At 30.8% G+C, this 16,686-nt stretch overlaps 1 pseudogene; it reads right to left on the bottom strand.

The window, feature by feature from the left end:
• LOC127708520 (uncharacterized) overlaps nucleotides 1-16,686 on the bottom strand; it is a 34,498-nt pseudogene that overhangs the window by 17,385 nt on the left and 427 nt on the right.

Genomic DNA, 16,686 nt, shown 5'->3' on the forward strand with positions numbered 1-16,686 from the left:
ATACAAAATTACAAACACAACATTTCAAGAGTCAATCTAAACTATATACAGTATATTGAAATACTTAAATTTATCAAAACATAACAATCAGGAAAAGACTGCACAACTATTTTTTACTTGTCTAGAGCAGGCGGTAGACTTAAACAAAATTAACACTCCAATTCTAAGACATGATGAATATTTTTAACTTTATATTTGATCACTATGTAAATAGATTGAACGTAATTGAATTAATAAGAGGTGAAAATGTATCAAACAAGATTTTGAGTCATTTAAAGACGGTAGATTCTTGGGAAAAAATAAAATAACTCTTATCCCGAAACATAGACTATCAAAAAGATAAGAAGACTCTACAAATATGGCATTTGAGGAGGAAATCTTCTCACAAGATTATGACACTTGAGTGTTATCAGATGTTGACATTCATGATTAATTGGTGTTTAACGCCACTTTGAACACTATTATGCTATTTCGTGGCGGTTGGTTTTTATTGGTGGAGGAAGCCAGAGTGCCCAGAGAAGAACCATCGACCTTCGGTAGGAAAACTGACAATCCTAGTCAATTGAGATTAGAGTCGAGTGCATATGCCAAGTGCGGGATTCTAACTAACAAGCTACAGTGTTAACAGGCTAGCGATACAGTAGTTCAACTACTTAGACCACTCGGCCACCGAGGCCCCTGGCATTATTGACACATGAAACAAATACATATCACAAGTTTGATGAGAACTCTTCAAATGTAAATTAGTATAAAGTGTTTCTTTTTTATTTGATATCTAATATGGATGATTATAAATGCTAAAATATAATACATGTTCTCATCCGTTCATTCTTTAAAATTATATCCTTTTTACCGACACCTTCCAACCTAACTGCTGAATGAAATTTATATGTTTGTAACCTTAAACCCTCCCCCACAACTACAACGTTTAATCAATATCTACCTTGGACAAAGCAGGAAGTTTTACTAAGTAAGCTTATTTCATTAACTTTGTGTATTTCATCATTTAAGGTAGCACAATACAGATTTTTTCACCCCCAATCAGACAACTTTAAACTGATGTAATTTCTTTCATCCAGCTTTAAATTTTATAAATGAGGTACCAAAAGAAAGAAGAAAGATTAATCTTTCAAATGGTGAAAACGTCAATTTGACATAATTATTACATAATTAATTATTATGTAATTAGTTGCTATATTGAGATGTCCACACTTGAATGAAAATAGCTTCTTTGTTATTCATAGCATCCCAAAATATTTTATAAATTCTTGTATAACACTGTTTGACCTCCAAAAGGGTGTCTCAGATTTTTCCTATTGTATTTCATTCTCTCAAAAACAATGAAGTTTGCAACCTTAATTCATAAGAGATCACTAAATTTAATTTGGAACTCTTCAAATGTAAATTAGTATAAAGTGTTTCTTTTTTATTTGATATCTAATAAGGATGATTATAAATGCTAAAATATAATACATGTTCTCATCCATTCATTCTTTAAAATTATATCCTTTTTACCGACACCTTCCAACCTAACTGCTGGATGAAATTTATATGTTTGTTACCTTAAACCCTCCCCCACAACTACAACTTTTAATCAATATCTACCTTGGACAAAGCGGGAAGTTTTACTAAGTAAGCTTATTTCATTAACTTTGTGTATTTCATCATTTAAGGTAGCACAATACAGATTTTTTCACCCCCAATCAGACAACTTTAAACTGATGTAATTTCTTTCATCCAGCTTTAAATTTTAAAAATGAGGTATCAAAAGAAAGAAGAAAGATTAATCTTTCAAATGGTGAAAACGTCAATTTGACATAATTATTACATAATTAATTATTATGTAATAAGTTGCTATATTGAGATGTCCACACTTGAATGAAAATAGCTTCTTTGTTATTCAAAGCATCCCAAAATATTTTATAAATTCTTGTATAACACAGTTTGACCTCCAAAAGGGTGTCTCAGATTTTTCCTATTGTATTTCATTCTCTCATAAACAATGAAGTTTGCAACCTAAATTCATAAGAGATCACTAAATTTAATTGGGTATAAAATTTGTTCTATTGATGTATTTGGAAATCTGAGACACTTTTTTGAAGATAACTGGTCAAGGAACAACATGTGTGAAAATCAGACATATAGGGGCACCTATCTAGGAGCTAAATTCATTAAAAACTACATTTTCATGACAAAAATGAATGTGTCACAATTGAATGAATAATTATAAGGATTTTCCTACTTGTACCCCATTAACTTCAATATAATTCACACATGTACCATTAGGATATTTCAGGATTGGCCTTCAATCATAAATCAATTAGGTTTTGACCAGTAAGAAAGCATTCAATTTCAGCAATTCTAAATATATAGAGAAAATGCACACCCTATGCATCAAAAACCAGATCTGGCGGGAGATGTTATATCATTATTGACCTTGTTGTAAGTCAGTTGCTACTGATATGGTCAAAACTCCGCCCACCATGATAAACCTTTACTACTAATGATCTCAGAAGTTTAATTACACATAGCATTTTCTTTTTTCAATTTGGATTTTATTCATTTAGTACATAACATAATATATTTTGTTTTTTGATTGTTACAAAAAGTAAGTTATGCATGTGTACACAAAATGATCAGTTGGTCAGTTTAGGGGATCCTTATGGGGGATTTTTAGAATTGTAATTGTATACAAGGACAATATGGTGTTTTACACAAAGTAGATTTTGGTCAATTTTGCAGTTTGAAAATGAAATATTTAATTTGTAATTTCTTTTAAAAAGAATTCACATCTAAACATTCTCCCCCAAGAAATCCCAGTACATTAATTGTTATACAATTACATTTGTTTAATTTCTGTACATTTATATTTTGATTCCCTTTATATCTCCAAATTGTTACTTTGTTTTTTTTCTCCTGGCAGCTCAATTAATGAAATGTATTTTTATTTGGAATTCATTATCTTCATTTTTCCATTAATCCCTAATCCACCTCTTTTTCGCAACTGTTATTTGTATTGCTGGTCAGTGGTCATAAAGCTATCAAATGATTCTATTGATTAACCACAAAGTACTGCCCACATGTTCTTATCTTGTATCAGTCAGACACGTGCATTTGTTTATAAAACTAATTATCATCAAAACTCATTAACAGTTCAAGATATGTAAATGAATTTTTCTTCTGTGGTTTTTGAATATTAAGAAGTAACAAAAACAGCTGAAAATGAAATTTTGTATTGCTTTTGTATTGTACTACCTTTACGAGAACCATTGCTACAATGTATAGGAGAGAGTAAGCATGTATACGGCATTGTATCTAGTGCTCACATATATACATGAAAAATAATCGACACAAGAACTGAGAAATACTAAAATACTAAAATACTTTATAGACAAATCTAAAACTAATTTGCTATTTTCTTTTCACTGCTTAATACATTTGTAACGTTAATACAATATCCATGTTTGCAGTTCTTCAATTATGGATAACAAGCCAACCACCATTTTTTAATACTTCAACTCATTCAACTCTGGCATTTCCGACAATATTACAGTAATATATATCTGATATTACCAGTGGGTCAAGGAAGTATTCATTTCAACTTGGCATAGAGTTAAATATGTCACCCGCTGATTTAAATATCCTATTGATATTGTTAAACAATAAATTATTTAGTTTTAAGTATAAAATAATGCAATACTTTATGAAAATAAATTCTTAAAATTCAACCACGAAAGGCTTGAAAGTATTTTAAGAACTCAAATAGTATAGTATAATTCTTTTAATTAACTGAATTTTTTAGACCACAACTATTTTTGAATGACAAAAATTTTAAATATTTGATCAATTTCACAACAATTGTAATTCCAATCAATAGCATTAGAAATATATTCAGAACAATCCAAACATGTCTTCATTTATTGATGATCTATCTGAATAAAAATGCAGTGATCTGCAAATAATTACAGTCTTCTGTTTTTCTTCGTTAATAAGTTTACAAAATAAAACAATCCCTTGTATTTTCTTCTTCAATAAGATTGCTTAATAAAACAATCCCTTCTAGAAATTTATAATCTTATTCTACATAACGCTCAAATCTTAATCAACTTCATGCTACGAACTTCCTTGGTGATGATAGTTGGTTAAAACAAAAGTTATTTTTAGCAATACTAAAAATATTGAAAATTTTCATATTATAAATATTTGTAGAATATCCAGTATTTATTTTTAGAACAAAGCAAACGTAATCATTTAAATATCCTAGTCTATATAAACTTCCTAGTGCTGTATATCAAGAAAGACAACTGTTAAGATAATGTGCAGAGAGACAACTGGATTATCTCCCGTTATGATTATGTATATAACACACTGAACCTATTAAACTTAAATTGTGAATTTACTCTTTTTAAGATTTTTAATAACTAACCTATGCTATTACATGTTTGTTCTTCTATTCAAAAATAAAATCTGGTATGATTGCCAATGAGACAATTTTTCACCAGAGACGTTGACAGTTAGCAACTATAGATCACAATGAGCAAAACCCATACCGCATACCAAGCTATAATGCTATAAAAGTCCCTGAAATAGCAAATGTAAAACAATTCAAACAAGATAACGAACAGCCTGATTTATGTACAAAACAATAAACAAAAAACAAATATGATACACATCAACAAACGACATCCACTGAATTACAGGCTCCTGACTTTGGACAGGCACATACAGAATTTGACGGATTAAACGTGTTAGCAACTAGTTAAACCTGATGTTCTATTATGACTTGATATCACTTACATGATATAACATTCATAATGAAAACAATCCAAAAACAAACAACTTTTACTTCCATAAATTTTCATCTGGGTATTTTCTATGAATGTTTTCGCAGAGAGCTATGAAAGAACTCTAATTTGAGACTTTAATTAAAGATTATGACTTTTTATAAAGATCTGTCGTACGAGATACATGCTGTATTTAAGTCAATATTCATGAATAATGTCTGTGGAATATAAAAAATAACTCTTATAATGAGTCGACTTAAAATTTTGGCTATGTTCACCTATTGCTAGATTGAGTCTTGCAGATCATTTTTGCTTTTTACAATTTTTCTTTATCCACCAAATTTTTTTCCTAAAATGCAACAAATGGTTAAAATCATCATTAAAGGGCAATAACTCGTTTAAAGAGTGGACTGACAATTTCGGCCATCTTAACTTAATGTAGATCTTGTCCTACTGACCACTTTTGCTTTAATTTTCTCCCTATCTATTTAAGATGATAGACAAAAATGAAGAACAAAAAATTTAATTCGTCATTTAAGAGAAAAATAACTCCTATAAGAAGTCGTCTGATAGATTTGATGTTATATACAGTATGTAGATCTCATATGCATCATCCTGAAAATTAATGATCTGTCAGATTTTCTCTATATATTTGTATAGTGGTTTTCCAGATAATAGACAAATCTTGCCCCTATGTTCTATTTATAGCCATGTCGACCATGTTGGCTTGCAGGCTTGCAGGCGGGATCATCGGATAAAATTTTATAAACTAAATGCTCCAATGATTATTGTGGCCAAGTTTGGATCCAATTGGCTCAGTAGTTTTAGAAAGACAGATTTTTGTAAAAGTCAATGGACGCCAAGTGATGACAATAGCTCACTTAACCATTCGGGTCAGGTGAGCTAAAATGTGATTTTATTCAGCAAATTTGACTTTGTCTAAAATAATTCGAAACAAACTGTTTTTGCTTTTTTCTCAATTTTATTTGTAGTTTTGTGGATGAGTGGCAGTTGTAGCTTCAAATTGATCAAACTCTTTGTATTAAAATGTCCAAAATCGATGCGACAGTCACAAGAGTTAATCATGACGTTTAATTTCTGCCATCTTGTACTTCACGGCCGTCACTCGGTTAACCGAGAGATTGGTCGGTTAATCTACCTGAGTATGCAGCTATATGGGCGGTTGGTCTGTTAATCGGGTCGGTTATACGTCTGTTAGGAGTAAAACACACATGTCAATTTAATGTTAAACTCTGTTAAATGTACAGATTTTTGGCATATTATAAGAACCAAACCAAAAAAAGAAAAGTGTCTGCCAAAATGATATCTATCATAGAACATTTTCCACCTGTAAAAACATTTCATAGTCTGCGCAATTTTCAGTCAAACTAAAAAGCGTCGCGCAAGTATGTGGTATTTATGCTTATACGCATAGCAATTTTTTGGATAAAAAGCGAAAAAACTCTTCTAGATATCATTTAAAGGACACAAAATAGTACTTTGGTTCTAAAAAATAAATTGACATTAGTAAATACTAGTATTTCATAATTGTAATATAATGTGAGTAATACCACATTTTAGTGAATATTAGGGGAATTAAGTCTGTTAATGGGTTGGACAATTTAAATGGTGTCAATTAAGAGTTATTTAGCCACGACAATAGTTTTGCTACCTTTATATTTTCCCATTGAAAAAGTTAAGAATGAGATTAACTTGAGTAGAAAAAATGACAATACGGTGCGACAGTATTCTTCTAGTAAGAGCATTTTTATTTTGACTTTCTGTTTCTATTATTTTTATTTTGCATTTTATTGAAGGGTGTGTCACTTCAATATAGCGTGATATGGATTGGCCGCTGGAATATGCATGAATTTATTATTAACGTTTTCAATCAGCCTTATTCTTTGTGTCTGTTCAAAGTTGTGTTGCAATGCAGCTGGTTAAATTCCATGCGCTTTCCGATATGCATTGTCTTTTCTACCTTGTCATCATTGTCATTTTCTGCCTAAGGAAATGTCTGTACCAAGGAAGGAATATGACCGTTGTTTTCTATTCGTTAGTAAGACGCGGTTCTAAACAATAAATTGACATTAGTAAGTTTTTTTTTTCTATCAATATTTGTGTTGGGTGCTGATTAACTTTAATGTGTAACAAAAAGAATATTTTATTTTCCTGGAAATCACAACAAATGCATAATATTAATTTTATTTTTCGAGTAATGATGTATTTCCATTATCATCATCTTCAATAAGTTTAAGAACGATGTCATCAGCTGGAACATCAGATGTGTTAGCTTTTGATTTCTTCCATCTATATTTTCTGTTACTGGGATTTTTATTTTTTCTCTTCATGCTAAAATTTAAAAAAAACATTTTACTTACTGATGTTTAGTTACATTACGAATTTTATCTCTGATTTATATACTGGTTACCAATGTAGATAACAAATTGGTGTCATTCATAACAATGAAACAGAATCCACATGATATATGCGACCATTCTTGGATGAAATTAATATTACTTTAATATTACACTTTTTGAAACCATTTTTATCATTTTTCAATTTCCATTGTCTAAATTTATGTTTCATTGTTCATGTGTTGTTTCCGTATATTTTAGCCACTCGTCTTGAGCCTACCCATTTGTTCCGATAACACCCCATATAGCAATCAAATTATACTTTTATTGCCATTCATAACTCTCAACAGACCAATTAACAGACCGGGTTTTATACATCCGACCCATTAACAGACCAGGTGTTTAATAAAAATTGATTTATGTCACCAAAATACAGATTTTCGTGTAGATTTTTCACATAATGATATTAATATGGTTAACAAACATAATGACTGTCTCTTTTCGATGTTCAAAATATTGCATGCAAGTAAATTCAACCAACTTGTCATTTTGTGTACATTGTGTATGTGTAAAATGTGTATAAATTTATTGATGAGTAACCCGCCTTTTCATTTTATAGATCGTTTATTGAAGCTAGAAAAAAAAATAATTACACCGCTGGATTCAGTACACTGAATTGTTTTGGCAGACATGAATAGTTTTTATGATAAAAATATATTTAAAAGTTATACAATGAAACATACTGACCTTGTAATGATTTTCTCGATAACACCTGATTAACAGACTTTAGCCAACCGGAATAACAGACCAACCGCCCATATAGCCGCATACTCAGGTAGATTAACTGACCAATCTCTCGGTTAACCGAGTGACGGCCGTGAAGACAGGATATGAAAGTGTTTACAATTGGTGTTTTTTTGTTCTTTCTCTTGTACTTTGAACTAAAATGATTATATCACATCTCTTCCTTACATCATGTACAAACTTGATATTTGAAGTTAAGAATATTCAGTTATTACAATAAGTTTACTGGATTAATATCATATTTTGCTTACATAACTATAGGATGATAAAAAAAGTTCAATTCGAAGAGCTAATGTTTAAATTGTATGATGTATTACATATTTTCATTGAATTGGATTATGATTTAGAAAGGTAGAACTGTTACAACTCTATTGACGTAAATTTCACATATTTGAGAACATTTAAAGAAACCCTGTTTAATAGGAGTGAGTTAAATGTTTGTTTTTGACAGTAGACAACTTATTGCAAAATTGCAATGTGAAATGTGTGTTCTGGTCGCCATTTTTGTGTGTACAAAGCACCATATGTGATGTAGAAATTCTTTCTTAATTTTACAACAATTGTCTATCACTCTAAGGAGGCCAATCAACTATGATAGTAGATGTTTACAGATATTTCATTGCAGAAAATAACGTGTGGTTTGATCTTTGTTAAATGACTTCCTTTGGATGTATTTTATGTATCTGTACACGTTTAAATGTATGGTTAGGACTAGGAGGGAAATTCTAATGGTAAATTGACTAGTAATTCGAACAATTTTAATTACTGTATGCCGTTGAAAGTATTGTATCTATTTTACCTACTATTCATATCCTTAGTATTGCTGAATCTCTATAGAACTGACAGGAAAAACATAAGTATCCAAATTTCTACACAGTCAAGAAAATCCATTTTCTCATTCGTAAGAAAATACTGTAAAAGACTAATATACAGCAAGGTCAAAACATTATGTTTGAAAAAGAATTATAAGGCAATTTCCAATTAAAAAACATTACTGGATATATCATAATGTTTTATCTAAGTTTTAATACTATTTGTGTTCACAGTGATACTCTATAAATTTACCCAAACAATGATTGACCTTATGTTGAAATTAGACCTTTACACGTTCCATAGACATCAGAACAGACATAATAAGAAAGCAAAAAAAAAAAAAAAAAAGCCTGTCAGGCCATACAGAAATGTCCCCCATTGCTTCTATATAGAATACGTAAAGGATTACGCGGAACCATGTGGTTTCCCTACGATGGTTAAAGTGTAATGTCATTTATCTGTACGTTAAAATAAAATAAAAAGATTCAAACCTTTTCTGTACATGCCATGATTGATCTCGAAGAAGCTTCTCTCTAAGTTTGATAGTTTTTCATAAAGGTTTAATAAAGATATAAATTGCCCGTTTATAAATTTTGAAATTATAAAGAAACTAAGGTTTCAACTTCCTCAGGCAAAGTTGACCTTAGATGGATTTGGCTATTTGTTTTAGGTATTTTTGTCATATAGCTCTTCAACTGTTTCGGTACTTATTCATCCCTCGGATTTCAAATGTTTGGCTTTGAGCGTTCCTGATAAAGGTAAATCCAGAAAAGCGCGTCGGACGCATGAAATTATTAAACGTGTTGTTTTCAATTTTTTACATCACTGGGTCGATACCTCTGCTGGTAGACTATCAGTCCCCGAGGGTATCATCAGCTCAGTAGTCAGTACTTCGGTACTGACATGATTTATAACAAACTTTTCTAAAATTGCCCGTTTATAAATTTTGAAATTATAAAGAAACTAAGGTTTCAACTCCCTCAGGCAAAGTTGACCTTAGATGGATTTGGCTATTTGTTTTAGGTATTTTTGTCATTTTTGATTGCAAATGTTTGGCTTTGAGCGTTCCTGATGAAGGTAAATCCAGAAAAGCGCTTCGGACGCATGAAATTATTAAACGTGTTGTTTTCAATTTTTCATCGAAATCTACCAAGTTCAAGACTGTATGAAAATGTTTTAGGCGAGTATTTTTTTTCAAAAAAGACTTAGATAACGAATTAAATGCACCTCGCTATTCTACGGCTATGTAAGATATCATTCAAAAACTTGATATTTGTACTTTTTACTTTGCTTGGTCGTAAATAATTCGAACGGTGCAATTTTTGTTTAGCACAAACTACCTAACTCAACTTTGCCTGAAGTTTTTGTAACCCTAGTCTCTTAATATTTTCTAAATCTTTCAACAAAGAACTTAAGAGACAGAAAGTCAATATAATTGCAAAATTCTAATAATCTGTTAAATATTTGTATATGGTTTCTTACTTAGACCAGGAACAAAGAACATTACAGCGTCTAGTACTAGCATGTGATAATTTTGTCTTCCTTTTAAGTCGCTGATAGGGTCATGAATTAATACATTTGTGTATAATAAACAATGCAGTTGAAGCAACCAAATAAAATGTTTTCTTATTTGTATAAGATAATTCTTTGGATTTCATCACCGTTCATTAATTGATTTATTAAAGTTTCCATGTAGTTTTTTTTTTATTGCTGGCTTTTTATAAAAAAAAGTCCTTATTTCTATTAATAATGTTTATTTCAAAATCAAAAATCAAAAAATAGGAAAAGTTTTTTTTAGGCTGGCAAGTAGAATACGTATTGAAATATCAAAGTTTGACCGCTAAATTCCTGTCAAAATCATGAATAATGCGTATATTATTCTTTTAAATCTTTTCAGTTTTAAAGAATTGTTATTTGTGTTCAGCTCAACATTGTCTACATAGATTCTTTTAACGTATAAAAGTTAAAATCTATATCTTTTTGGAGCAACTGTATAAGCTGTCATGATTGGCTATTATTTTAGAATTAATTGTGATTATAATAAATGATGTCAAAAACTTCATAGAAACTGAATAAAGAATTATCAAATTGGATTTGATGAGTAACTAATCGAAAGCAAATATTTTGATTTTCACTCTCATAATTCATTTTTACTGGAATTTTGGGGAAAAAAGGCGCTACTAATTTCAAATACTTCATGAATATTATAAAAGTGATTTCGATAAGGAACTATCAATAGCTTTTCTAAAAGTGTCCATTCTTTGTATACATAATTTTAATGTGGAACAGGATCGGCTTACCTTTCACCTGTACCCCAAAGCACTCGAGATCACCCCCGTTTTTTGTTGGAGTTAGGGATTCTCATTCTTTTGTTTTCTTTGTTGTGTTTTGTGCACTGTGAATTGTCTTTTGGTCGTTTGTCGTTTTTTGCCATGACATTTGTCAGTTTATTTTCGACTTTGAGTCTGAATATCCCTTTGGTTTCTTTTGTCTCTATTTTATTATATAGCAGACAAAATAGTAATAAAACTGACATCTTGAAAAGCGTCCATCGTTGACCCTTCAATCTTGATTTGATAAAAACATTCACGAATATTTTATTGTTAATGTCACTACTTTATGACTTTGTGTGATTGTTGTTTTGAAAAGCTTAACCTCACTTAAACATTTTTTAATGGTTATTAGATTAGAAAAAAATGTAATTGTATCTTTTTTCTAACTTCTTACACTGTTACGTTGTAATAACGTTGCAATGCGAACTCTCAGATCTGAAAATGCCATGATTTTAACAACACCACGTGTGAGAACTAAAACATATGGGGAAAGGAGATTCGACAAAGCAGCAGCCGTTCTATGGAATGATTTACCAAGTGATATACGGAACATCCATTCTGTGAACGCTTTTAAGAAACACCTGAAAACTCATTTATTTAGACATGCTTTTTCATAGTTCTTAAAATATTTTATATCGCTGTAATTTTTGAATTTTTAAGCAAATATTTTTTTTTTTTTTTTTTTTAATTTTTAAGAAAATATTTTTTGAATTTTTTTTAAGCAAATATTTTTAATTTATTTTTATTTGTACGGGTTTAATGTCTCCTTTATTTTACCATGCCCATTTATATAAATTTTATTGTTGATCAGTAAATTTAATAGTATAGTTTTATATGCCATTTATTTTAAATATGTTTGTTTTAGGATCTCATAACATGGGCTTCATATTTTAGTGTTAATGCTTATATATGTGTGTGAATATGTTGTAAAGCGCTTAGGGTAATTTTTGATATTATATAATGCTCTGTTATAAATACTGTATAATAATAAAAATAATAATAATAATAATAATTGTATTGTTCTTGGTAATTTGACGTATGTATTGAACTTAACATAAATACTTTCATCATACGATTAAACTCAAGTCGATTAAACAGTAGACATATTTCCAAACTCTTCTAATATGTAACAGGAAACGTTGTTTTGGCAGTCAATGTCCTATAATGGAACTATATTACTTCTTTGGCAATAAACTCCTTTTCGAAGAAGTATATGTACACTCAATAGAAAAGAAAAGATATGAATGATATAAACGGTACCAATTTTATTGTACCAGATGTACATTTCAACAATCCATATCTCTTCAGTGATGCTCGAGGCCAAACTTTTTAAAAATCAAAAAACCTAAAACAAACGTTGAAGAGCTAATCAACCAAAAGAACCCTAAAGTATAGCCAAAATCAAACAAGGAATCAGAGCTTTGCATGAGGAAGATATATTCCTTAATTTGAATTGATTTCTAAAATTTTATAACAGTAAATTGCAAACAACACAATATCCTAAGCATCCGTCCATGACACCAAATCAGTACATGCACAGCAAAAAACACTAAAAGCAAAGGAACAGCGCTTTTATTGCTATTCTTAATCGCAAAGTCACAGTGAGGCCTTCAACACGGAGCAAAAACTCTAACCTCACTGCAAGTTCAAGACGACCTGCTAGCACCGGTTTGTATTCTCTGCTAAATGACGATCACGTCACAACTGTTAATTGAAGAACACATTTTAAAAACACATCACACAGTTCAGTTTTTATCATCTGTAAATACTATATAACTATCCTCCAATTGGAGTTAAGTATTTTTGTAGACTATTTTATTATGAGTCTTTTTTTGTATTTTGATTATTTAATAGATTGAAACTAATAGGGCTTTTGTGCTTTTTAAAATACAAGTTTAAACATCTAAATAGTGATGTGACAACCAAAGACAGGGAAAAGTCATTGTGTTTTGTTTCTATGAGATGATTTAGTTATTTTTCCAGTTTTTTGTGAATGGTCAAATTCATTGGTGTGTAAACTGCGATGAGACTGATGTCACACAAATCAAAATCCCAATTTATTTTTGTTCATATACATTATGGAGGTAAATAAAAGGACAGAAAGAACATCAAATAAAAAAGGGTTTTCAGATACTTGAAATTAAACGGATGTTGCGTGTTTCAAAGTACAATTTTAACCATATAAATATTGATGTAATAGAAAAACGGATAATGGGTATCCATCCATGATAGAAATTAATACATGCACAGCAAAAAAAAAAAAAAAAAAAAACACACACAAAAACTAAAGGAACAGCGGTTGTATTGCTGTTCTTCACCTCAAAGTCACAGTGAGGCCTTCAACACGGAGCAAGACAACTCTAAACTCACTGCAAGTTTAAGACGGCCCCTATATAAATAATGCGGATAGACTTTGTAAGATGTAACACCAACAACTCAGGGCCGGTCAAATGAACATACTGGAAAGTAGTGCATATTTGATTTAAAATAGTTCTTACGCATAGGTGTAAATATCAAACTATGTAGAATATATATAGTAGTAATTTAGGTATCAAATGAAAGGTGATGGACTGGTAATCCTTGTAGAACACATTTTGACTGTAGTCTTGAATAATGCAAAAATGTATGAATGAATTCTAAAACTGAGGGCATATATTGCCTGTTTCTCAGATATGAAGTACCTGATTTGGTGGATCCAAACTTCCTGTAACCAGTACGGTCTGATGTGTAATTAACGGTATATTGTAATTAATGTTTGAAAGTGAAAACATTTAACGTGTTAAGGAATGGGGCCTAGAATACTTGGTGTGCGGCCTACTAAAATTTTAGTACAAAAACTGGCCTATATTGAGAGAATGGTGTGGTACACATAAGAAAAGTTCTCTTAGGAATTAATACTTCATAACTTTAAGAATACAGGATACACCTCAATCACGGATCTTTTATTATTATCATTCTGGAATCGTTATGTAAGTAAAATAGAAAGTTCTAATCATTCCGTGATTGTTCCAGTGATTTCTAAACTGCACAGTTACAATATTATTTTGTAAACAACTATAAGGCCACACAAAACAAATCAAGCCAAGATAAATAAATATAATAATTACAATATCATAACAACAGAGAAAAGTCATTGTGTTTTATTTCTATGAGATGATAAAGTGGTTATTGCAATAAATAAAAAAAGGGCTTTTGGATACTGAAAACTAAACGGGTGTTGTGTGTTTCAAAGTACAAGAAGTATAACAATCTAAATAATGAAGTGCGTACCGAAGACAGGAAAAAGTCATTGTGTTTTATTGTTTCTATGAGATAATTAAGTGGTTATTGCAGTTTTTAGTGATCGTTCGAATTCATAAGTGTGTAAACTACGATTAGACTGCTATCTCATTAATAAAAATCCCACATTACTTTTCAATCATAAACATTATGAAGGTCAAAGAAAAGTAGAACAAAAGAAAAGAAAGAATAGAAAAGGGTATTCGGATATTTAAACCCCATCATAACATAATACTTCGCATAGTAATGTATGTATTTACAGCGCACTACACGTGCGTTTAATAACGTTCTGTATGACATAATAACAAACCTGCACAACTTTAGTTGCTACCGACGCACTGACTCAGAAATCGACAGGTCTTTATCTCGCTTTCACTAATTTTGGCGCAGGCGAGACAAAAATGATAAAAGACGTTTAATAAGAAAAACTCTTATGAAGAATTATAAAAAAAAAGGTTGTACTTGTCGGGGTTTTCTCTTGTGTCTGACTTGTTTGACTGTCTGTTTTATCATCTCTCGGTAACATCTTGATATAAAATATGTCTTCTTCATTACTCTGAAAAGTTTGCATGGAAGTGTTCTCGACTTGGGGAAATTTCTGATTCGTTGTGTTTCCTTTTTGATTTTTTTTGCCACAAAAGTCAATACATTTTTCAACCTCAGCAGAATGATGGATCATTGAAGCTACAATTATTTTAATGTCCGTAGAATCAGTGGGTAGAATAAATCTTTTCGCTATATAGTGTATGGTAGTTTCTACATTTCCGATTTTTCGTTGTAATTCTTTCTTTTCTTTATATTTATTTTCCAATTCTGTTGATTTTTTTCATCACTTTCTGCTACTTGATTTTCAATGTCTTGAATTTTGACTGCTATTTTTTTTAAATCATTTTTGATTATGTAAATACTTTTCTATACTGTCATGGTCTTTTTCCGTCTTCTTACGAAATATTTCTGTTATTGCATCGATTACCGTTGTTTCATTACAGTTGTCCAGAATATCAATAAATCTTTGTTTAAGAGCCCTATTTCATCAATAGAAAGTAAATTCCACATCTTCGTCTTCTTTACTCTTTGACTACTTTTTCTGTTTTACGTCAGCATCTTACAAAAGGTATATTTCTTTTTTCATCTGTTTGCAAAATTTCTTCAATTTGTTTCCATTATTCACACCTGATAATTCTCGAATATCCGTTGCCAGAAGAAAATGTTTTTGCTCAGTCGAAATTCTTTTGTCCTCCTGAATTTTGTCATCATGAATAAGCAAACTGAAAATAACCTCGACAGTAGTTTTGTCAGTTTTAGCTTCTACAAAGAGAATTCGAGAAGAAAAAAGGAGAATTTTCATTTCTTCCGATTTTTCACTTTCACACAACTTAACGTATCCTTTTGGTACTTTGCAGATTGAATGATAGATGGTTTCATTCAGAATGGATTTTGATGATACAAAAGTTCTTGACATGGCCCATTTATCGATCAACGAAGGATTGTGGGTAATTATCAAAACGGTTTTCCCGATAATCTGCCTGAGATTTAAATTACGCATTTTCTTAATCATGTTAGAATGCATCCCCGATCATGCTCCTCAAACCTTATTGTTGAACATTTTTTGTGAGAGAGAATAAGTGTTAACTGCTTGACTTCAAGTATACCTTATGGTATTTTATAGAGCGGCTTTGGTGGCAAGTCTTGTGTATCAGAATTAGTAACTGATATGATTCCATTAAGATTATTGAATTTGTATGGACAAACAATATGTTTAGCCTCTTGTTTTCTATCAACTTTTTCATAATCTAGAAGATGGAATGAAATTTCTGCGCTTTCGCAGGCATTTTTAAAGACATTATCTCTATTTGTACGCCTGTAACGGTCGCTTCTTGTTCACTGGAGTTGACCAATTGATCGCATTAGCAATATACTAGTATAAAAGAGGGGCGAAAGATACCAGAGGGACATTCAAACTCATAAATCGAAAATAAACTGACAAAGCCATGGCTAAAAAAGAAAAAGACAAACAGACACAAAATAGTACACAAAACACAACATAGAAAACTAAAGACTAAGCAACACGAACCCCATCAAAAACTGGGATGATCTTAGGTGCTCCGGAAGGGTTAGCAGATCCTGCTCCACATGTGGCACATAACTCCTTTCTAGCCAATTATAAAGTGTATGCATTGTTTTCACGGCTTCAGAAGTAAAATCAAAATCATTCGTAATCATGTTAAAGAAATTATGTATTTCATCTTTATCTCCCACTATCCTCAACATTTTCAATAACAGATGCTTCTAGTGTTACTTTTTTGCATCCTTGGG

Source organism: Mytilus californianus, unplaced genomic scaffold (assembly GCF_021869535.1).
Source record: "Mytilus californianus isolate M0D057914Y unplaced genomic scaffold, xbMytCali1.0.p SCAF_7, whole genome shotgun sequence".
Taxonomy (NCBI): Eukaryota; Metazoa; Mollusca; class Bivalvia; order Mytilida; family Mytilidae; genus Mytilus; species Mytilus californianus.